The sequence below is a fragment of the Manis pentadactyla genome, chromosome 1 (genome assembly GCF_030020395.1).
Source record: "Manis pentadactyla isolate mManPen7 chromosome 1, mManPen7.hap1, whole genome shotgun sequence".
In the NCBI taxonomy this organism is placed as follows: domain Eukaryota; kingdom Metazoa; phylum Chordata; class Mammalia; order Pholidota; family Manidae; genus Manis; species Manis pentadactyla.
Genome location: NC_080019.1, coordinates 101,850,543 through 101,876,700, shown reverse-complemented (window position 1 = coordinate 101,876,700; position 26,158 = coordinate 101,850,543). Strand labels below are relative to the sequence as shown.

General features: G+C 38.2%; 1 protein-coding gene across 1 annotated transcript in view; it reads right to left on the bottom strand.

The window, feature by feature from the left end:
• Positions 1 to 26,158, bottom strand: part of PRKCI (protein kinase C iota) — a 98,202-nt gene that overhangs the window by 51,244 nt on the left and 20,800 nt on the right. The gene's annotated exons all lie outside the window — the stretch shown is intronic.

Sequence of the window (26,158 nt, the reverse complement as noted above, 5' to 3'; positions counted from 1 at the left end):
AATCTTAAAGAAAACAAGTACATATATATACAGAGAAATATTTGTCAAGGACAAATTTTCAGATACTTAGACAAGTCTCTTCTCTTTTGGGAACATAACTCCCATTTTTTTATTTCCACAAAACATTACATAAGGTTCATAGATACCAAATATTATACATAAATAAAACTGTAATTCTCAGTAATATATATATTCAAAATATAGCAAACATTTCTATCCTGACCACATTTTGGACTGTCACTGCAATATGATTAATGGCCAGAGGCAAGCTTTCTGTTACCTATTTCTTTAAGAGAGGAAGTAAAAGTGGTTCCACTGCCACAATGTTTGGTTACAGGTCACCATGTAATTATTTCATCAAATTTTTCTTTCATCTAAAAGCTTGCTCAAGAGGTTCATTGCTTCATTCTAGCTGACCTCTAGAAAGGAGCCCAGCTCCTGAAGTACTCTGGACTGAAAAGCCATCCTACTTGAGATGCTTTTAAATGTAAATGCACAGTTTTAGTAAACTTACACACACAGAGAAGAAGAAAGAAATACCTCCATTAGTCAACCAGCCAAAGAATCAAGTCATCCCTAGCAAGCAACGAGATGGCACATCTCCCTGTACAATGGCATTCCTTTGCTCATTCCTGTGGTTACACCAAACGTTACCACATACAAGATGCCAACCCTATCCAAACCTCAGTCACTCTCAGCAGAGAACTTGGTCTACTGCTTGAGGGAAAAATGAAGCCAACCCCTTCCTGCTGCTTCAAAGTAGTGAGTGTCTCTGTGTTTTCCTCCAACTTAGCCATTGAATCCCTCCTTCCTTTTGTCTTCTCTGGGCCCTTATTCCATTTACCCCACCTCAGTTCCACTTTCATTTTTACTTTTCTTCCACTAGTTCTTCTCAGACACAAGCATGTTGAATCTCCCTCTCAAAAGTCTCTCACTCAGGTTTCCATTCCACTCACTCAAAAGCCACATGTCTCAAGAGTAAACTAGACTGAAATTGGAGTTGGATGGGCAAGAAGAAGGGGAAGAAAAAAAGGGTCTTGGATTTTTTACTTTATACTTTTCTTTTGCATTTTTAAATCATAGGTTTATCGTTTTTTAGATTTATTAGAAACAACTTGTCTTCGCATCAAGAGTGATCCCAACCTCTCACCATGTTCCCACTTCCGTGCATTTCTCAAAATTCTGCTATCAGTTTTAGTCCAAACAATTCTCTTCAACTGTATCTAAGGCCATAAAAACAGCTGAAGAAATCAATAGTATTTCTCTGTCTTCATTCTAGTTGACCTCTTTATAACCTAATAAAGTTGCCCATTGACTATTTATAGAAATCTCATTTATCAACTATTAACTTATTTTAGAAAATTTCAAGTATTACAAAATCCTGTTTTACCTGCACAGCCCCTCACTTATCCCTTCTCCACTGTACCATCTTGAACAAATCCCTACACCCCTAGATAAAAAAAAAATCCTTAGTATACTCACAATGCCATTATAAACCTATAAAATTGAACAAAAATCCACTCTAATGTACCCAAACATAAGCATTTACAAAAGAATGAAGTTAAACCTTTATCTTAACACTACAAATAAAAATTCCTCCAAAGGGATCAAAGTCTTAAACATAACAGGTAAAACTACAAAATTCTTGGAAGAAAGTAGAAAGAGAAAGCTTCATGACACTGGGTTTGGCAATGATTTCTTGGATATGACACCAAAAGCAGAGGCAAGAAAAAAAATTGGTCTACATCAAAATTTTAAATGTTTGTATATCAAAGGTCACTATCAACACAGTGAAAATAAAATCCATGGGAGAAAATATTTGGAAATCACATATCTGATAAAGGATTAATATCCACAAAATGTGGTATATACAGGGACTCCAAGATTATAAAGATGGCGGCATGAGAGGTGAGACAGAGAACTCCTCCCAAAACCACATACAATAGGAAAATATAGTTAATACGACTAATCCTAAAAGAGCAAAATGAAAGGCTGTGCCAGACTGCATACACCTGGAGAACAGAGCAGACCTCACAAAACAGGGTAACGTACCAAAGTCTTGATCTGGCAGGACCCAAGCTCTTCCCCAACCCTGCTCACCAGCGGGAGGAAGAGAAATGGAGTGGGGAGGGGGTGGAAGCCTAGGACTGCTGAACACTCAGCCCTGGAGATCTGCTTTGGGAGCACAAACCTACACTGCATGGTGATCTGGAGATTAGCGGGGCTGGAAAGCTAAGACAGGTGGAATACTTGGAGAGACTGAGATTCCGGCCATTTCTGGAGGACAGGGATCGACATCCAGCTGCTCTGGGACAAAGGAAAGGCAGGCAGTCTGATAGGCTTCCTAGCAGTGAGAGGGCTGCTGAAGGGGCGGGGACTGTACAGAGCTTGCTGCAATGGAGAAGACATAGGTGGACAAAGTTGTCAGGGAGCACTCTGCCCAGCAGGTTGGGAAGTTTCAGGAGCTTCAGGCGCTCAATCCCCCTGGCTGGCTACTCAGCTCTGAGGCCCCCCACTGTGATAAGAAGCCTGCTGCGCCTTCCTCCTGGCCTACAGGCACTGGCTCAAAAATTGGCAGTTGCTGCCCTGGCATCAGGCCAGCCAGTGGGAGGCACCGTCTATGGCAGCTACAAACGAGAAGCACAGAGGCTTACACCTGTGTGCTCGGGCCACTGGTTCTGACAGTGGAGATGGGCACTGCAGCCGGGAAGCAGGTAGCAGCTCTTTCCCCCCACCCCAGGCACCAGCACTTCTTCCCTGTGACCCCCAACATCACTCCAGGGGCTGAGCAGCTCCAGAGACTAGAGCTTCTAGTCACTAGAGGGGGCCACACACAAATATGAAATGTCAAAGGAACCTGGGTCAACCCAAAATCTCACAAACACGGGGCCAACTGAAACTGAACTCACCAATCTTCCTGAAAGAGAGTTAAAAAAAAATCATAAACATTCTCATGGAGGTACACAAAAATATTCAAGAATCCAGGGATGAATTTAGGATAGAGAGACAATCATTAAGAAATCCCATATCGGAAATGAAACATACAATGGAGGGATTAAAAAGAATATTGGATGTAGTAGAAGTGAGAGTAAATGGAATAGAAATAAGAGAAGAGGAATACAAAGAAGCTGAGGCACACAGAGAAAAAGGGATCTCTAGGAATAAAAGAATATTGAGAGAACTGTGTGACCAATCCAACAGAACAATATTTGCATTATAGAGGTATTAGAAGAAGAAGAAGAGAGAGAAAAAGGATAGAAAGGGCCTTTGAGGAGGTAATTGCTGAAACTTAACCAATCTGGGGAAGGAGATAGTCTCTCAGGCCATGGAGGTGCAAAGATCTCCCAACACAAGGGATCCAAGGAAGACAACACCAAGACATATAATAATTAAAATGGCAAGATCAGGGATAAGGACAGACTTTTAAAACCAGCTAGAGAGAGAAAAAACATCACATACAGAGGAAAACCCATCAGGCTATCATCAGACTTCTCAACAGAAACATTACAAGCCAGAAGGGAGTGGCATGATGTATTTAATGCAATGAAACAGAAGGGACTCAAACCAAGAATAGTCTACCTGGCAAGATTACCATTTAAATTTGAAGGAGGGAGTAAACAATTTTCAGATAAGCAAAAGCTGAGAGAATTTACATCCCACAAACCACCTCTACAGTGTATTTTGGAGGGACTTCTATAAAGTGTTCCTAAGGCTAAATAGCTGTCACCAGGGGAAATAAAAACACAGTAAAGAAAGAAGAATAATTAATTACTAAGCACATGCAAAATCGAATAAACTACCCCCAAAGACAATCAAGGGATAGACAAAGAGTACAGAATATGATACCTAATATATAAAGAATGGAGGAGGAAGAAAAAGGAGGGAAAAAAAAAGAATGATTAGGTTGTGTTTGTAATAGCATACTAAGTCGTTAAATTAGACATTAAAATAGTAAGGGAGTTACCTTAGATCTTTGGTAACCACAAATCTAAAATCTGCAATGGCAATCAGTACATACCTATCGATAATCACCCTAAGTGTAAATGGTCTGAACGCACCAATCAAAAGATACAGAGTCACTGAATATATAAAAAAACAAGAGCCGTCTATACACTGCTTACAAGAGACTCACTTCAAACCCAAAGACATACACAGACTGAAAGTAAAGGGATGGAAAAAATATTTCATGAAACTAATAGGGAGAAAAAAGCAGGAGTTGCAGTACTTCTATCAGACAAAATAGACTTCAAAACAAAGAAAGTAACAGGAGACAAAGAAGGACATTACATAATGATAAAGAGGTCAGTCCAACAAGAGGACATAACCATTATAAACATCTATGCACCCAAAATAGGAGTACCTACATATGTGAAATAAATACTAACAGAATTAAAAGTGGAAAGACAATGCAATGCATTCATTTTAGGAGACTTCAACACACCACTCACTCCAAAGGACAGATCAACCAGACAGAAAATTAGTAAGGAGACAGAGGCATTTAGCAACACATTAGAAAAGATGGACCTAACAGGCATCTACAGAACACTCCATCCAAAAGGAGCAGGATGCACATTCTTATCAAGTGCACATGGAACATTTTCAAGAATAGATCATACACTAGGCCACAAAAAGAGCCTCAGTAAATGCAAAAACATTGAAATTGTACCAACCACCTTCTCAGACAACAAAGGTATGAAACTAGAAATAAATTACACAAACAAAACAAAAAAGCCCAAAAACACATGGAGGTCTTAATAACATGCTCCTAAATCAATGACCAAATAAAAACAGAGATCAGGCAATATATGGAGATAAATGACAACAATTATTCAACACCACAAAATCTGTGGAACACAGCAAAGGTCATGCTAAGAGGGAAGTATATTGCAATACAGGCCTACCTCAGGAAGAACAATCCCATATGAACACTCTAAACTCACAATGAAACTAGAAAAAGAAGAACAAATGAGGTCCAAAGTCAGTAGAAGGAGGGATATAATAAAGATAAGAGCAAAAATAAATGAAATCTAGAAGACTAAAACAATAGGAAGAATCAATGAAAGCAGGAGCTGGTTCTTCAAAAAAATAAACAAAATGGATAAACCCCTAGCCAGACTAATCAAGATAAAACGGTCTATATACATAAACAGAATTAGAAATGAGAAAGGAAAAAATCACTATGGATACCACAAAAATACAAAGAATTATGAGAGCGTATTATGAACAACTATATGCTAACAAACTGGATAACCTAGAAGAAACAGACAACTTTCTAGAAAAATACAATCTTCAAAGGCTGACACAGGAAGAAACAGAAATTCTGAATAGACCAATTACCAGCAAGGAAATTGAACTGGTAATCAAAAAACTACCTAAGAACAAAATCCCTGTACCAGATGGTTTCACTGCTTAATTTTATCAAACATTTAGTGAAGACCAAATGCCCAATCTTACAGTTTTCCAAAAAGTGGTAGAGGAGGGAATACTCCCAAACTCATTTAACAAGGCCAGCATCACTCTAATAGCAAAACCAGGTAAAGACACCACAAAAAAAGAAAATTACAGACCAATATCCCTGATAAACAGATGCAAAAACACTCATCAGAATATTAGCAAGCCAAATTCAAAAATACATCAAAAAGGTCATCTATCATGATCGAGTAGGATTTATTCCATGGATGCAAGGATGGTACAACATTCGAAAATCCATCAACATCATCCACCACATCAACAAAAAAGACAAAAACCACATGATCATCACCATCGATGTTGAAAAAGCATTTGACAAAATTCAACATCCATTCATGATAAAAACTCTCAACAAAATGGGTATAGAGGGCAAGTACCTGAACATAACACAGGCCATATATGACAAACCCACAGGCAACAGCATACTTAACAGCAAGAAGCTGAAAACTTTTCCTTTAAGATCGGGAGCAAGACAAGGATGTCCACTATCCCCACATTTATTCAACATAGTTCTGAAGGTCCGAGTCACAGCAATCGACAACACAAAGAAATAAAAGGCATCCAGATTGGCAAGGAAAAAGTCAAACTGTCTCTGATTGCAGATGACATGATATTGTACATTAAAAACCCTAAAGAATCCACTACAAAACTACTAGATCTAATATCTGAATTCAGTAAAGTTGCAGGATACAAAATTAACATACAGAAATCTATTGCATTCCTATACACTAACAATGAACTAGCAGAAAGAGAAATCAGGAAAACAATTCCATTCACAATTGCATCAAAAAGAATAAAATACCTAGGAATTAACCTAACAAAGGAAGTGAAAGACCTATACTCTGAAAACTAGAAGACACTCCTGAGAGAAATTAAAGATACCAATAAATGGAAATATATCCCGTGCTCATGGATAGGAAGAATATTGTCAAAATGGCCACCCTGCCTAAAGCAATCTACAGATTCAATGCAATCCCTATCAAAATACCAACAGCATTCTTCAACAAACAAGAGCAAATATTTCTAAAATTCATATGGAACCACAAAAGACCCCAAGTAGCCAACGCAATCCTGAGAAGGAAGAATAAAGCAGAGGGGATTACGCTCTCTGATTTCAAACTTTACTACAAAGTCACAGTAATGAAGACAATTTGGTACGGGTACAAGAACAGACCCACAGACCAGCGGAACAGACTAGAGAGCCTGGATATAAACCCAAGCACATAAAGTCAATTAACATATAATAAAGAAGCCATGGGGGAAATGAGAGCCTCTTCAACAACTGGTGTTGGCTAAACTGGACAGCTACATGCAAGAGAATGAAACTGGATTACTGTCTAACCCCATACACAAAAGTAAACTCAAAATGGATCAAAGACCTGAATGTAAGTCATGAAACCATAAAACTCTTAGAAGAAAACATAGGCAAAAATTTCCTGAATATAAACATGAACAACTTTTTCCTGAATGCATCTTGTCAGACAAGGGAAACAAAAGGAAAAATGAACACATGGGACTACATCATGCTAAAAACCTTCTGTTCAGCAAAGGATAACAGCAACAGAACAAAAAAGCATCCTACAGTATGGGAGAATATATTCATAAACAACATATCCGACAAGGGGTTAACATCCAAAATATACAGAGAACTAACATGCCTCAACACCCAAAAAGCAAATAACCCTATTAAAAAATGGGTGGAGGATATGAACAGACACCTCTCCAAAGAGGAAATTCAGATGGCCAACAGGCATATGAAAAGATGCTCCACATCACTAATTATCAGGGAAATGCAAATTAAAACCACAATGAGATATCACCTCACACCATTTAGGATGGCAAACATAGAAAAGACTAGGAACAACAAATGCTGGCGAGGATGCGGAGAAAGGGGAACTCTCCTACACCGCTGGTGGGAATGTAAAATAGTTCAACCATTGTGGAAAGCAGTTTGGAGGTTCCTCAAAAACCTAAAAATAGAAATACCATTTGACCCAGGAATTCCACTCCTAGGAATTCACCCAAAGAAAACAACTTCTCAGATTTAAAAAGACATATGCACCCATATGTTTATTACAGCACAATTTATAATAGCAAAGAAATGGAAACAACCTAAGTGTCCATCAGTAGATGAATGAATAAAGAAGATGTGGTATATATACACAACAGAATACTATTTAACCATAAGAAAGAAACAAATCCTACCATTTGCAACAATATGGATGGAGCTAGAGGGTATTATGCTCAGTGAAATAAGTCAGGCAGAGAAAGACAAATACCAAATGATTTCACTCATTTGTGGAGTATAACCATGAAGCAAAACTGAAGGACAAAATAGCAGCAGACTTACAGACTCCAAGGGACTAGTGGTGGGTGGGGAGGGAGGGAGAAGGGGATTGTGAGGTATCATGATTGGTGCACATGGTGTGTGTGGAGTCACAGGGAAGGCAGTGTAGCTCAGAGAAGACAAATAGGGTCTTTGTGGCATCTTACTACAGTGATGAACAGTGACTATAATGGGGTATGGGGGCGGACTCGATAATAAGGGTGAATACAATGACCACATTGTTTTTCTTGTGAAACCTTCATAAGAGTGTATATCAATGATACCTTAATAAAAAATAAATAAATAAAATGTGGTATTTACACTATTTAGTCTTAAAAGGTAAGGAAAATCTGACATATGCTACAACATGGTTGAACCCTGAGGACATTTATGGTAAGTGAAATAAGCCAGTCACAAAAGGACAAGTCTTATTGTATTAACTAAGAAAAAGCCACAAAGTGGTGCTATCCTAGTTCTAAGTTTCCACTTTAAAAAGGTCTGGCACCTTTTGCTTTTTGTGCTTTTAGGAACTGTAAGAAGTTCATTTACAGAGAACGGCAAAGAGAGCAGAAGTCCTGAGACTGCGTAGACAGAGAGAGAACCAACTATGCCAGCACCCCAGGTGGGCCTCCACATGCCTCCAGATGGAGCTGCCCTCTGACTGCCACTACATGAGAGACATCAAGTGAGACCAGCAGAGCCAGTCAACTTACAGAAGTGTGAGAGATTATACAATAGAATGGTGGGTTTTTTAAAAGACCAGTAAACTGTGAGGTGATGTGTTATGAAAAATTTCCTTCCTAAATCTTTCAAGCTAAATTCTGAAATTCTGTGAATTGTATAAGATCCAGAACAAATACCATCACTTTTGAAAAGCCTTACCTACAGAGGTAATATTTTGTAATTAAAAAGAGTGCTGAGTACAATCTACTAATTTTTTGATAACAGATTTATTCAGATATAATTCACATTGCATTCAATTTGCCTATCTGAGGTGTACAGTTCAATGGTTGTTGGTATGTTCATACAGCTGTGCAACTATCACCATTATCAACATTTTGATTATCTCCCTTTCAAAAAAAAACCCCTTGTCCATTAGCACTCACTCCCCCTTTCTCCCCATACTCTCTCCCCACTACCAGACCTTGGCAACCACTAATCTACTTTCAGTATCTATAGATCTGACTTTTCTGAACATTTCATATAAATGGAGTCACAAAATGTGTGTTTTCTTTTGTCTGGCTATTTCCACTTAGAATGTTTTAAGGTTCATCCATGTTGTAGCATGTATCATGTCCTACTTATTAGTGAATATAGTAAAGATTCTTGAACTAGAATACTTGTGTGTTTGATTAAATTCTTAGGATAATTTCCTAGGAGTAGAATTGATTGTTTAAAAGTATGCACATTTAGAATTTTGACAATTACTCCAAAATTTGGGATGACCATAACTCCAAAAAGGTTATGACATATACACTCAGCCAACAGTGTATCTTTCCTCTCTAAAGTTATTAAATTTTAAATATTTTAAATCTGATAGGTGAAAACTGATGTTGTATTTTAAATCTTTAATTATTAGTGATCCTTGAGCTTTTTTGTCATTTATGTATTAGGTATTTGTACCTCTTTAAGTAGATTTTTCATCATTTTTTTTTAGTTAACTATTTTACATTAAAGATAGCAATCATTTGTAAATGTTATGAATATTTTCTCTCAGTTGCTATTATTCTTATATCTGTGATTATGCTGTTTTCTGAGATACAGAATTAATCTCTTTACATTTCTTTTTTTCAGAATTTTCCTGTTTATTCAGGAGCAGTTATTTTTCCAGATGAAATTATCAGTTTAAAAAAATCCTATTAGAATTTTTCTTGGGGGGATTGTACTCTTTATAGATTGATCTGTGGGACGTCCACATTTTACATGTTGCTTGTTTATGGCAACAATTTTTTAAAGTTTTCTTTATATGGTTCTACACATGTCTTTAAATATTCTTAGATTTAAAAAAAACAATTTTTATGTTACTATGGATGAACTCTTTTCTTCTAATATACTTTCCAACTGCATTATTTATATAAATAAGGAAAGCTATTGGTTCTCTCATATACTCACTTTATAGCTGCCTATTGTTGATAACTCAAGAAGCTAGAGGAAAAAACACTGAGGTCAGTACGATTTAACCAGATTGTATAGATATACCATTTCTGGATCAACTCTCAGTACCACTGATAACAAGTACTGGTGAGGATGTAGAAAACCTAGAACCCTCATATATGGCAGATAGGAATGTAAAATGATGCTGCTGCTTTGAAGAACAGTCTAGTAGTTCCTAAAAAAACATGGTTTCCATATGATGCAGCAATTCCACTCCTAGATCCATATCTACAAGAAATGAAGACACATTTGCACAGAAAATGTTGTAACCAAATGTTCATAGCAGCATTATTCACAATAGCCAAGAAGTGGAAATAACTAAAATGTCCATCAGTCAATGAATGGATAACTAAAATGTAGTATATCCATGCAACGGAATAATATTCAGCCAGTTAAAAAAGGAATAAGTACTGATATATTTTATATGCCATTTATAGATTAGGCAAGTCTATAGGAACAGAAAGCAAATTAGTGGTTACCTAGATCTGGGGTCTGTGGGAGAAAAGTGCTTACAGGGAAGTAAGTAGTGAATGCTAATGAGTGTGGTGTTTCTTTTTTGGGTGCTGGAAATGTTCTAACATTGACTGTGGTGATGATTACACAACTCTGTGAATATACTAAAAATCACTGAATTGTTCACTTTAAATAGAAAATTATAAAGAAAGCTGTTTAAAAAAAATTTACTGTAGCATTTTTTAAAAAGTAAATATGGTAACCAAGTAACATTCGAGTCCAAAAGCAAAGTCTTTTTTACCTTGCCTCAAGGAAATAAAGTAATTCATTTACACAGACTCACTTTTCCAGTTATGCAAATTTCTCCCACTTTGCCACACATGTGAAAGTGAAAGTCAGTACAATTATATTTCATTTCTGACACAGATATAAAGAACTTTTGCTTCTACATAGTATATTTAAGTGTAAGCCAAGGTTAAAAAACAGAAAAGTAACATAAAAAAGAATAATGAAAATTTCACACTTACTGAAGTATGCAAATTATTTTTCCAGTTGGAAAAACAAGACAGGTGATTACATCAATTCTAAATAATGAAATATTCGAAGAATTTTAGATATAGAGTGAATGTGAAATATAATTAACACTTCATTTCCAATTTTCCAGGTGAGGAAACTGAGTCCATGCTGGCAAACAGATTTAAGCATGACTCAGACTTTTTCTGAGACAATGAAAAATATATACATTCATATGTGTGTGTGTGTGTGTGTGTGTGTGTGTATTTATATCTACCTGTCTCTATATATACATATTTACACATACCAATGGATAAATCATACTTTTAAAAAAATTTAAACCAATTCTCCCTAGCCTCACTGGCTGACTTTGATGTCCTAATTGGGTACTTCTACAAATTTATCCAAAAAACCTAAAAGGACTGAACCCAGCAAACTGTGATTTCCACAATTCAAGTGACTTCTGTGGTTAGGATGATTTTACTGCAGTAGTCTATGAATCAAAAAATGCAAACCCTAACCACCTCACTTCCTGAGCAACCTCAGGTAAACCATTCCCTTAAGATGGCCCTTGATCACCTTCATTGCAGAAAAAAAGGAGATGAAATAAAAACTGATTAAATGTTGATTGAATACTACCTATGATAGGCTAGGATATCTTCATAAAAATCTGAACACACCAATTACTAGTAAGAAAATTAAATATGTAATAAAAAAATTCCCAACAAATAAAAGTCTAGGACCAGATGGCTTTACCAGATGGTGAATTCGACCAAACCTTTAAAGAAGAGTTAATACCTATCCTTCTCAAACTATCCCAAAACACAGAAGAGGAAGGAATGCTTCCAAACTCTTTCTACAAGGCCAGCATTACCCTGATACCAAAACCAAAGACACTACAAAAAAAGAAAATTACAGACCAATGTCCTTGATGAACATGTGTAAAAATCCTCAACAAAATATTAGGAGACCAAACTCAAAAACACATTAAAAGGATCATTCACCATGATCAAGTGGGATTTATTTCAGGGATGCAAAGATAGTTCAACATCTGCAAATTAATCAATATAAACATCACATTAACAAAAGGAAGGATTAACAAAAGGAAGGATAACCATACAGTTATCTCAATACATGCAGAAAAAGCATGTGACAAAATTCAACATCCATTCATGCTAAAAACTCTCAACAAAGTGGGTAGAGAGGAAATATACATCAATATAATAAAGGTCATACATGACAAACACCTAACATCATACACAACGGTGAAAAGCTAAATGCTTTTCCTCTAGGGTCAGGAATAAGACAACGATGTCCACTTTCACCACTTTTATTCAACATAGTACTGGAAGTCCTAGCCACAGCAGTCAGACAAGAAAAAGAAATAAAAGGCATCCAAATTTAATGAAAAAATAAAATTGTCACTATTTACAGATGATGCAATACTATATATAGAAAACCCTTAAGACCCCACCAAAAAACTATTAGAATAAATGAATTCAGTAAAGTCACAGGATACAAAATTGATATACAGAAAAGTGTTGTGTTTCTATATACAAATAATGAACTAGCAGAAAGATTAAGAAAACAATCCCATTTATAATTGCATTAAAAAGAATAAAATATCTGGGGAAAAAATCTAACAAAGAAGGTTAAAGACCTGAACTCTGAAAATTGTATGACACTGATGAAAGAAACTGAAGATGACACAAATAAATGAAAAGATATACCATGCTCATGGATTGTAAAATAATATTGTTAATCCTTAATATGTTAATGTGTCCATACCTCCCAAAGCAATCTATCGATTCAATGATATCCTTATCAAAATGCCAATGGCATTTATCATAGAACTAGAACAAATAATCCCAAAACTTTTATGGACACAAAACACCCTGAATAACCAAAGCAATCTTGAGAAAGAAGAACAAAGCTAAAAGTATCATGCTCCCTGATTTCAAAGTATACTACAAAGCCACGATAATCAAAACAATATAGTACTAGCAAAAATTTAACACATAGATCAATGGGACAGAAAAGAGAGCACAGAAATAAATCTATGTTTATATGGTCAATTAATTTATGACAAAGGCAGAAAGAATGTACAACAGGAAAGGGATGATTTCTTTGATAAATGGTGGTGGAGAAACTGGACAGCTATATGAGAAAGAATGAAACTGGATGGATTTCTTACTCCAAACACAAAAATAAACTCAGAATGGATTAAAGGCCTAAATGTAAGGCCTAAAAACATAAAAATCTTGTAAGATAATAAAAAGCAATAAGCTCTTGGACATCAGCCTCAGCAATTTTTTCTGGGTATGTCTCCCCAGGCAAGGGAAACAAAAGCAAAAATAAACAACTGAAACTGAATCAAACTAAAAAGCTTTTGTACAGTGACAGAAACCATTAACAAAACAAGGCACTCTACTGGATAGAGAAGATAGTTATTTGCTAATGATGAATCTGATAAGGGGCTAATATCCAAAATATATAAGGAATTCATATAACTCAACACCAAAAACACAAGTAATCTGATTAAAAAATGGGCAGAGGAACTGAGTAAATATTTTTCCAGAGAAGGCATACAGATGGCAAAAGACACATGAGAAGGCGCTCCACATCACTAATCACCAAGAAAATGCAAATATATCACCTCACACAAGTCAGAATGGCTAGTATAAAAAAGACAAGAAATAAGAAATGTTGGAAAGGATGTGGAAAGGGAATCCTCATACACTGTTGGTGAGAATGCTAACTGGTGCAGCCACTATGGAGGTTCCTAAAAAAATTAAAAATAGAAATACCATACAATCCAGTAATTCCACTTCTGGGTAGTTACCCAAAGAAAATGAAAACACTAATTCAAAAAGATACATGCACCCTTATGTTTACCGCAACATTGTTTACAACAGTCTAGATATGAAAGCAACCTAAGTATCTTATCAATAAATTAATGGATAAAGAAGATGTAGTATATATGTACAATGGAATATTACTTAGCCATTAAAAAAAATGAAATGTTGCCATTTTCAACAATATGGATGGGCCTAGAACATTATTATGTTAAGTGAAGCCAGACAAAGACAAATACCATGTGATTTCCATTATATGTGGAATCTAAACAACTAAACAAATGAATAAAAAGTACACCATTAAAGAAAGTCACAATTAAAACACAATTAATTAAAAGGTCACATTTATCATTCTATGCCCAACATTCTCTCCCACAGCACATGAGAAAGAGAGGGATGTGACGGCTACAAAATTACTATTCATTCTGAAATGTTTAGTTAGATTAAGCAAGCCAGTTTTTCCACAAGCACATCAAAACAAATCAGTAAAACTGGTTTTGAACACAAAGAAAAAGGGTGGTTGTCATCATCTGTTTAAAGGAGTGAAATAAGCTAATCATCTTTACTCACTGTAATATAAAATCCCATAATTAAATGTTTAGCTTCTAGACCAGAGTTTGTAAAAAACCAGAGAAATCAAATTATAGTCCTGTCTTTCACTGATCCTAGAGAAAATTTTCTCTTCTGAGAAGCATGCCCGAGTGCCTACATGGCTAAAAATAAAGGTGACAAAATTACAACTGACAACTAATTGCAAGGAATTTAAAAATAATTACTACTGGCTCTGTATACCTAAAATTAAGAAAAGACTGGTATCAGAATTAACCAGGGTAAGGATCACATGGGAATCAACAGATCCTAATGTCAACTTCAAACCTTTCACTTGAATGATGCAAAGACTACAGTTTTGTAGTTTCCCCCCCAAATTAGGATACTTTATAGCTATTTAGAAAGAACTATGAATTGAACTGCATTATAAAAAGATAAGACAGTTTCATCAGATAATTTAATTTTCTATGCAAATCAGTTAATTAAAATATTCTACTGTATTAAAAAATAGAATAAACCACAACTCCCAAAGCTTAATCTCCAAAAAGTGACATAACACTATATTGTGGAAAGGCTAGCTACTACTAGGCTTTCGTACAATTCACAAATATTTCTAAGCATACTATCATTGAGTACTGTGCTAGGTACTGGTACTCCATGATGAAAGCCAAAACTCTGCTCTCATAAAGCTTACATTCTACCATAAGATTAAGATACAAAGTGAATAGGGGTAAGAGGTTTCTTGGAAAATGACATTTTAGTTAAGCCCTGAATGACAAGTATGAGGGAGCCATGTGACAATCTGGGAACAGACTCCTCCAGGCAAAGCCCATAAAAAGCACAAAAGGTATTACACAAATTTTTAATGGATTGTATCTAAAACAATTTGTTTTAATAAAATGCATTATCTAGTGATTCTTATGTACAGTATGGTTTGAAAACCACTGATTAGGAAAAAAACCCAAATAACAAATAAATGCAAAGAGTTTATTTTGGAGCATTTCTCAAGATGGCAGCATGAGTAGAGTGGCAGAAACCTTCCCCCAAAACCATATATATTTTGAAAATACAGTGAATACAACTATTGCTAAAACAGTGACTGGAAGATATAGTACACAAGCCAAGCTACATCTGCAAGAGCCCAACATCTCACAGAAAAGGGTAGGATACAAAGCTGTGACCCGGCGGGATCCAAACATTCCCCCAACTCCAGCTCACCAGTGGGAGGAAGGGAGTCAGAGTGGGTAGGGAGTGGAAGCACAGGACTGCTAAATAACCAGCCCTGGTGGTCTACCCCTGGAGCACACACAGACATTGCATGGTGCACTGGATATTGGAGGAGTGAAAAAGAAAGGTCCGAGATTGAGACTGCAAACAGGTTCCCACAGCTGGCTGCCCTGGGACAAAAGAAAGTGGGCACTTTAAAAGTCTTAAAGGGGCAAGGGCTTAACAGGTGGACAAAATCGTCCTGGCACACTCAGCCCAGCAGGCTTTAAGGAACTTCAGGAGCCCTAACCCCCTGGGTGGCAATGCAGCTCTGAACCCCATCGCGGCGATAAGCAGCCTGCTGTTACTTCCCCCTCCAACACTGCAAGCAAACCAGCTGACTTGTCATTGATGCAGAACACCAGTGAGCAGCCCCACCTAAAGCACCTACACAGCTTAGCACAGAGACTTCTCCCTGCACTTGGCTAACCAGCCCAGACCGAGAGGCTGCTGCCTGCTCATGGTTGACCAGCACAGACAGCAGAGACCAGCACAGAGTCTGGGAGGGACAAAGGGGCTTTGTTCTCGCGGCAGAACATGTGCCGCTTGCCTGTGACCCCTGCAAGTGCCCCAGGACATCCCGAGGGCCACCCTGCCCATGGCAGCTCAGGGGATTAACTCAGAGGTTGCTTCCTGCGCTTGGTTGACGGCACAGACAGCGGAGACGGGCGAAGAGTCTGGGAAGCATGAAGGGGCTCTGTTCTCACTGCAGAACACACTCCACTGGCCTGTGACCCCTGCCAGTGCCCTAGGCCATCCCGAGGGCCACCCCGCCCATGGCAGCTGAGGGGATTAACCCAGAGCCTGCTCCCTGCACATGGTTGACTGGCATAGACAGCGGAGATGGGCACAGAGATCAGAAGGGACAAAGGGGCTTTGCTCTTACAGCAGAACATGCGCTGCTGGTCTGCAACACCTGCCATTGCCCTAGGCCATCTCGAGGGCTGCGCCACCCACGGCAGCTTAGGGGATGAACCCAGAGGCTGCTCCCTGTGTGCGGTTAACTGGCACAGACAGAGGAGAGAGGCAAGGCAACCAGCAAGCAGGAAGGCACTTTCTTCTCCCAGCTGACACACATGCCGCTGGAGGGTGACCACTCCCATTGCCATGAAAAGGCAGAAGAAACTTGTTCAGACCAAAATCCCTCAAACACCAGAGAGAGGACTTGGTGAGACTAAAATCACCAATCTTCCTGAAAAAGAATTCAATATAAACATCATAAGCATGCTGATGTAGCCACAGAGAAATATTCAAGAGCTAAGGGATGAATTCAGGAGGGACATAACAGAAATGAAACAAACAATGGAAGAGTTTAAGAGCAGACTGGATGAGGTAGAAGAGACTGTTAATGGAATAGAAATCAGAGAACAGGAGTACAGAGAAGCTGAGGCAGAGAGAGATAAAAGGATCTCCAGGAATGAAAGAATATTAAGAGAACTGTGTGACCAATACAAACCGAACAATATTCGCATTATAGGGGTACCAGAAGAAGGGGAGAGAGAAAAAGGGATATAAAGTATCTTTGAAGAAATAATTGCTGAAAACTTTCCCAATATAGGGAAGGAAATAGTCCCTCAGACCATGGACACAAGGGACCCAAGAAGGACAACACCAAGACATATAATAATTAAAATGGCAAAGATCAAAGACAAGGACAGAGTATTAAAAGCAGCGAGAGAGAGAAAAAAGATCACCTACAAATGAAAACATATCAGGCGATCATCAGACTTCTAAAGGAAACACTAAAAGTACAGAATAAAACACCTAACATATAAAGAGTGGAGGAGGAAGAAAAAGAAGGGAGAGAAATAAAGAATCATCAGACTGTGTTTATAATAGCATAATAAGTGAGTTAAGTTAGGCAGTTAGATAGTAAAGAAGCTGCCCTTGAACGTTTGGTAACCACGAATCCAAAGCCTGCAGTGGTAGTAAGTACAATCTACTGATAATCACCCAAAATGTAAATGGACTGAATGCACCAATCAAAAGACACAGAGTAATAGAATGGATGAAAAGGCAAGACTCATCTAAATGCAGCCTACAAGAGACTCACTTCAAACCCAAAGACATACACAGACTGAAAGTAAAGGGATGATAAAAGATATTTCACGCAAACAATAGGGACAAAAAAGCAGGTGTTACAGTACTTGTATCAGACAAAATAGACTTAAAAACAAAGAAAGTAACAAGAGACAAAGAAGGACATTACATAATGATAAAGGGGTCAGTCCAACAAGAGGACATAACCATTATAAATATCTATGCACCCAACACAGGAGCACCTACATAAGTGAAACAAATACTAACAGAATTAAAGGAGGAAATAGAATGCAATGCATTCATTTAAGGAGACTTCAACACACCACTCACTCCAAAGGACAGATCCACCAAATAGAAGATAAGTAAGGACACAGAGGCACTGAACACACATTAGAACAGAAGGACCTAACATACATCTACAGAACTCTACACCCAAAAGCAGCAGGATACACATTCTTCTCAAGTGCACATGGAACAGTTTCCAGAATAGACCACATACTAGGCCACAAGAAGAGCCTCAGTCATTTACAAAACACTGAAATTGTACCAACCAGCTTCTCAGATCACAAAGGTATAAAACTACAAATAAATTGTACAAAGAAAACAAAAAGGCTCACAAATACAAGGAGGCTTAACAACATGCTCCTAAATAATCAACGGACCAATGACCAAATTAAAACAGAGATCAAGCAATATATGGAGACAAATGACAACAGCACAAAGCCCCAACTTCTGTGGGACGCAGTGAAGGCAGTTCTAAGAGGAAAGTATATAGCAATTCAGGCCTATCTGAAGAAGGAAGAACAATCCCAAATAAATAGTCTAAATTCACAATTATTGAAACTGAAAAAGGAAGAACAAATGAGGCGCAAAGTCAGTAGAAGGAGGGAAATACTAAAGATCAGAGAAGAAATAAATAAAATTGAGAAGAATAAAACAATAGAAAAAATTAATGAAACCAAGAGCTGGTTCTTTGAGAAAATAAACAAAATAGATAAACCCCTAGCCAGACTTATTAAGGGAAAAAGAAAATCTGCACATATAAACAGAATCGGAAATGAGAAAGGAAAAATCATGATGGACATCACTGAAATACAAATAATTATTAGAGAATACTATGAAAATCTACATGCTAGCAAACTGGGTAACCTAGAAGAAATGGAAAACTTTCTAGAAAAATACAATCTTTCAAGAATGACCCAAAAAGAAACAGAAAATCTAAACAGACTAATTCCCAGCAATGAAATTGAATTGGTAATCAAAAAACTACCCAAGAACAAATCCCCCGAACTGGATGGATTCACCACTGAATTTTATCAGACATTTAGAGAAGACGTAATACCCATTCTCCTTAAAGTTTTCCAAAATATAGAAGAGAAGGGAATACTTCCAGACTCATTCTATGAAACCAGCATCACTCTAAAACCAGGCAAAGACACCACAAAAAAAGAAAATTACAGACCAGTATCCCTGATGAACATAGATGCAAATGCAAAAATACTCAACAAAATATTAACAAACCAAATTCAAAACTACATCAAGAACATCAAGAGGATCATACACCACGATCAAGTGGGATTCATCCCAGGGATGCAAGGATGGTACAACATTCGAAAATCCATCATCACCATCCACCACATCAACAAAAAGAAGGACAAAAACCACATGATCATTACCAAAGATGCTGAAAAAGCATTTGACAAAATTCAACATCCATTCATGATAAAAACTCTCAACGAAATGGGTATAGAGGGCAAGTACCTCAACATAATAAATGCCATATACGACAAACCCACAGCCAACATTATACTTAACAGCAAGAGGCTGAAAGCTTTTCCCCTAAGAACGGTAACAAGACAAGGATGCCCACTGTCCCCACTTTCATTCAACATAGTACTGTAAGTTCTAACCATGGCAATCAGACAACACAAAGAAACAAAAGGCGTCCAGATTGGTAAGGAAGAAGTTGAACTTTCACTGATTGCAGATGACATGATATTGTATATGAAAAACCCTAAAGAATCCACTACAAAACTACTAGAATATGTGAATTCAGCAAAGTTGCAGAATACAAAATTAATACACAGAAATCTGTTGCATTCCTATATTCTAATGATGAACCATAAGAAAGAGAAATCAGGAAAACAATTCCATTCACAATTGCATCAGAAAGAATTAAAAACCTAGGAATAAATCTAACCAAGGAAGTGAAAGACCTATACTCTGAAAACTATAAGACACTCTTAAGAGAAATTAAAGAGGATACCAATAAATGGAAAGTCATTCCATGCTCTTGGGTAGGAAGAATTAATATTGCCAAAATGGCCATCCTGCCTAAAGCAATCTACAGATTCAATGCAATTCCTATCAAAATACCAATAGCATTCTTCAACGAACAGGAACAAATAGTTCTAAAATTCATATGGAACCACCAAAGACCCCGAATAGCCAAAGCAATCCTGAGAAGGAAGAATCAAGCGGGGTTATCTCGTTTCCCAACTTCAAGCTCTACTACAAAGCCACAGTAATCAAGACAATTTGGTACTGGCACAAGAAAGACCCACAGACCAGTGGAACACAATAGAGTCCAGATATAAACCCAAGTATATATGGTCATTTAATATATGATAAAGGAGTCATGGATATACAGTGGGGAATTACAGCCTCTTCACCAGCTGGTGTTGGCAAAACTAGACAGCTACATGTAAGAGAATGAAACTGAATTACGTCTAACTCCGTACACAAAACTCAAAATGGACCAAAGACCTGAATGTAAGTCATGAAACCATAAAACTCTTAGAAGAAAACATCGGCAAAACTCTGTTGAATATAAACATGAGCAATTTCCTCATGAACATATCTCCACAGGCAAGGGAAACAAAAGCAAAATGAACAAGTGGGACTATATCAAGCTGAAAAGCTTCTGTACAGCAAAGGACACCATCAAAACAAAAAGGCATCCTACAGTATGGGAGAATATATTCATAAATGACATATCCAATAAGGGGTTGACATCCAAAATATACAAAGAGCTCACACACCTCAACAAACTAAAAGCAAATAATCCAATTAAAAAATGGGCAGAGGAGCTAAACAGACAGCTCTCAAAAGAAGAAGTTCAGATGGCCAACAGACATATGAAAAGATGCTCCACATAGCTAATCATAAGAGAAATGCAAAATAAAACCACATTGGGATATCACCTCACACCAGTTAGAATGGCCACCATCCAAAAGACAAACAACAACGAATGCTGGCGAGGATGTGGAGAAAGGGGAACCCTCCTACACTGCTGGTGGGAAGGTAAATTAGTTCAACCATTGTGGAAAGCAGTGTGGAGGTTCCTCAAAAAACTAAAAATAGAAATACCATTTGACCCTGGAATTCCACTCCCAGGAATTTACCCTACGAATGCAGGTGCCCAGTTTGAAAAAGACATATGCACCCCTATGTTTATTGCAGCACTATTTACAATAGCCAAGAAATGGAAGCAACCTAAGTGTCCATCAGTAGATGAATGGATAAAGAAGACGTGGTACATATACACAATGGAATATTATTCAGCCATAAGAAGAAAACAGATCCTACCATTTGCAACAACATGGATGGAGCTAGAGGGTATTATGCTCAGTGAAATAAACCAGGCAGAGAAAGACAGGTATCAAATGATTTCACTCATCTGTGGAGTATAAGAACAAAGCAAAAACTGAAGGAACAAAACAGCAGCAGACTCACAGAACTGAAGAATGGACTAACAGTTACCAAAGGGAAAGGGACTGGGGAGGGTGAGTGGGAAGGGAGGGATAAGGGGAAAAAGGGGCATTACAATTAGCACACATAATGTAGTGGGGTGACACGAGGAAGGCAGTATTGCACAGAGAAGACAAGTAGTGATTCTATAGCATTTTACTCTGCTGATGGACAGTGACTGTAATGGTGTATGTGGTAGGGACATGATAATGGGGGGAATCTAGCAACCACAATGTTGCTCATGTAATTGTATATTAATGATACCAAAATTTAAAAAAGAGTCAAACTGTAAAAAAAAAAAAATACAGAGAGGGGCGGAAGATGGCGGCGTGAGTAGAGCAGCAGAAATCTCCTCCCAAAACAACATATATCTATGAAAATATAACAAAGACAACCCTTCCTAGAATAAAGACCAGAGGACACAGGACAATATCCAGACCACATCCGCACCTGAGAGAACCCAGCGCCTCGCGAAGGGGGTAAGATACAAGCTCCAGCCCCGCGGGAGCCGAGCGCCCCTCCCCCCAGCTCCCGGCGGGAGAAGAGCAGGCAGAGCGGGAGGGAGACGGAGCCCAGGACTGCCGAACACCCAGCCCCAGCCATCCGGGCCAGAGTGCAGGGCCCTCGATACTAGGAAAACAGGGCAGCAAGAACTGTGAGCGGGCACTGGAGGCTGGGCGCCAGAGGACATAAGAAAAGCACGCAATCATTTTTTTTTTTTTTTTGCTTTTTTGCTGTTTTGTTTTGGCGAGCGCTTTTTGGAAGTCTTAAAGAGATAGGGACCCCAATACTAGGGAAATAGGGCAGAAAGACCGGTGAGCAGAGGCCTGAGGCTGGCACCGGAGAATAAAGAAAAACGAACGACCACCTTTTTTTTTTTTTTTTTAATTTAAAAATTTTTTTTTCTTTTTTTTTTTTTGGTGGTCGTTGTTTTGTTTTGGCCGGTGCTTTTTGGAAGTCTTAAAGGGGCAGGGCGGGTCACTTAATCCAGAGGTAGGGAATCCGGGATCTCTGAGCACCCTAACCCCTGGGCTGCAGGGAGCAGGGAGGCCCCTTACGGAGATAAATAGCCTCCCAGCAGCTCCTGCTCCAACGCGACTCCACCATTTTGGAATAGCTGCCCGAGCCAGGCCACGCCCACAGCAACAGCGGAGATTAACTCCATAGCAGCCGGGCAGGAAGCAGAAACCCTGTCTGCGCGCAGCTGCGCAGCACAAGCCACTAGAGGTCGCTGTTCTCCCAGGAGAGGAGGGCCACAAACCAACAAGAAAGGAAGTCCTTCCAGCCGTCACTCGTCCCAGTTCTGCAGACTATTCCTATCACCATGAAAAGGCAAAGCTACAGGCAGACAAAGATCACAGAGACAACACCAGAGAAGGAGACAGACCTAACCAGTCTTCCTGAAAAAGAATTCAAAATAAGAATCATAAACATGCTGACAGAGATGCAGAGAAATACGCAAGAGAAATGGGATGAAGTCCGGAAGGAGATCACAGATGCCAGAAAGGAGATCGCAGAAATGAAACAAACTCTGGAGGGTTTATAAGCAGAGTGGATAGAATGCAAGAGGCCATTGATGGAATTGAAATCAGAGAACAGGAACGCATAGAAGCTGACATAGAGAGAGACAAAAGGATCTCCAGGAATGAAACAATATTAAGAGAACTGTGTGACCAAACCAAAAGGAACAATATCCGTATTATAGGGGTCCCAGAAGAAGAAGAGAGAGGAAAAGAGATGGAAAGTATCTTAGAAGAAATAATTGCTGAAAACTTCCCCACACTGGGGGAGGAAGTAATCGAACAGACCACGGAAATACACAGAACCCCCAACAGAAAGGATCCAAGAAGGGCAACACCAAGACACATAATAATTAAAATGGCAAAGATCAAGGACAAGGAAAGAGTGTTAAAGGCAGCTAGAGAGAAAAAGGTCACCTATAAAGGGAAACCCATCAGGCTAACGTCAGATTTCTCAACAGAAACCCTACAGGCCAGAAGAGAATGGCATGATATATTTAATACAATGAAACAGAAGGGCCTTGAACCAAGGATACTGTATCCAGCATGACTATCATTCAAATATGACGGTGGGATTAAACAATTCCCAGACAAACAAAAGCTGAGGGAATTTGCTTTCCACAAACCACCTCTACAGAACATCTTACAGGGACTGCTCTAGATGGGAGCACTCCTAGAAAGAGCACAGCACAAAACACCCAACATATGAAGAATCGAGGAGGAGGAACAAGAAGGGAGAGAAGAAAAGAATCTCCAGACAGTGTATATAACAGCTAAATAAGCGAGCTAAGTTAGGCAGTAAGATACTAAAGAGGCTAACCTTGAACCTTTGGTAACCACGACTTTAAAGCCTGCAATGGCAATAAGTACATATCTTTCAATAGTCACCCTAAATGTTAATGGGTTGAATGCACCAATCAAAAGACACAGAGTAACAGAATGGATAAAAAAGCAAGACCCATCTATATGCTGCTTACAAGAAACTCACCTCAAACCCAAAGACATGTACAGACTAAAAGTCAAGGGATGGAAAAACATATTTCAAGCAAACAACAGTGAGAAGAAAGCAGGGGTTGCAGTACTAATATCAGACAAAATAGACTTCAAAACAAAGAAAGTAACAAGAGATAAAGAAGGACACTACATAATGATAAAGGGCTCAGTCAAACAAGAGGATATAACCATTCTAAATATATATGCACCCAACACAGGAGCACCAGCATATGTGAAACAAATACTAACAGAACTAAAGGGGGATATAGACTGCAATGCATTCATTCTAGGAGACTTCAACACACCACTCACCCCAAAGGATAGATCCACTGGGCAGAAAATAAGTAAGGACACGGAAGCACTGAACAACACAGTAGAGCAGATGGACCTAATAGACATCTATAGAACTCTACATCCAAAAGCAGTGGGATATACATTCTTCTCAAGTGCACATGGAACATTCTCCAGAATAGACCACATACTAGGCCACAAAAAGAGCCTCAGAAAATTCCAAAAGATTGAAATCCTACCAACCAACTTTTCAGACCACAAAGGCATAAAACTAGAAATAAACTGTACAAAGAAAGCAAAGAGGCTCACGAACACATGGAGGCTTAACAACACGCTCCTAAATAATCAATGGATCAATGACCAAATCAAAATGGAGATCCAGCAATATATGGAAACAAATGACAACAACAACACTAAGCCCCAACTTCTGTGGGACACAGCAAAAGCAGTCTTAAGAGGAAAGTATATAGCAATCCAAGCATATTTAAAAAAGGAGGAGCAATCCCAAATGAATGGTCTAACATCACAATTATCGAAATTGGAAAAAGAAGAACAGATGAGGCCTAAGGTCAGCAGAAGGAGGGACATAATAAAGATCAGAGAAGAAATAAATAAAATTGAGAAGAATAAAACAATAGCAAAAATCAATGAAACCAAAAGCTGGTTCTTCGAGAAAATAAACAAAATAGATAAGCCTCTAGCCAGACTTATTAAGAAGAAAACAGAGTCAACACAAATCAACAGTATCAGAAACGAGAAAGGAAAAATCACGACGGACCCCACGGAAATGCAAAGAATTATTGGAGAATACTATGAAAACCTATATGCTAACAAGCTGGGAAACCTAGGAGAAATGGACAACTTCCTAGAAAAATATAACCTTCCAAGATTGACCCAGGAAGAAACAGAAAATCTAAACAGACCAATTACCAGCAACGAAATTGAAGCGGTAATCAAAAAACTACCAAAGAACAAAACCCCCGGGCCAGATGGATTTACCTCGGAATTTTATCAGACATACAGGGAAGACATAATACCCATTCTCCTTAAAGTTTTCCAAAAAATAGAGGAGGAGGGGATACTCCCAAACTCATTCTATGAAGCTAACATCACCCTAATACCAAAACCAGGCAAAGACCCCACCAAAAAAGAAAACTACAGACCAATATCCCTGATGAACGTAGATGCAAAAATACTCAACAAAATATTAGCAAACCAAATTCAAAAATACATCAAAAGGATCATACACCATGACCAAGTGGGATTTATCTCAGGGATGCAAGGATGGTACAACATTCGAAAGTCCATCAACATCATCCACCACATCAACAAAAAGAAAGACAAAAACCACATGATCATCTCCATAGATGCTGAAAAAGCATTTGACAAAGTTCAACATCCATTCGTGTTAAAAACTCTCAGCAAAATGGGAATAGAGGGCAAGTACCTCAACATAATAAAGGCCATCTATGATAAACCCAAAGCCAACATTATATTGAACAGCGAGAAGCTGAAAGCATTTCCTCTGAGATCGGGAACTAGACAGGGATGCCCACTCTCCCCACTGTTATTTAACATAGTACTGGAGGTCCTAGCCACGGCAATCAGACAAAATAAAGAAATACAAGGAATCCAGATTGGTAAAGAAGAAGTTAAACTGTCACTATTTGCAGATGACATGATACTGTACATAAAAAACCCTAAAGACTCCACCCCAAAACTACTAGAACTGATATCGGAATACAGCAAAGTTGCAGGATACAAAATCAACACACAGAAATCTGTGGCTTTCCTATATACTAACAATGAACCAACAGAAAGAGAAATCAGGAAAACAACTCCATTCACAATTGCATCAAAAAAAATAAAATACCTAGGAATAAACCTAACCAAAGAAGTGAAAGACTTATACTCTGAAAACTACAAGTCACTCTTAAGAGAAATTAAAGGGGACACTAACAGATGGAAACTCATCCCAT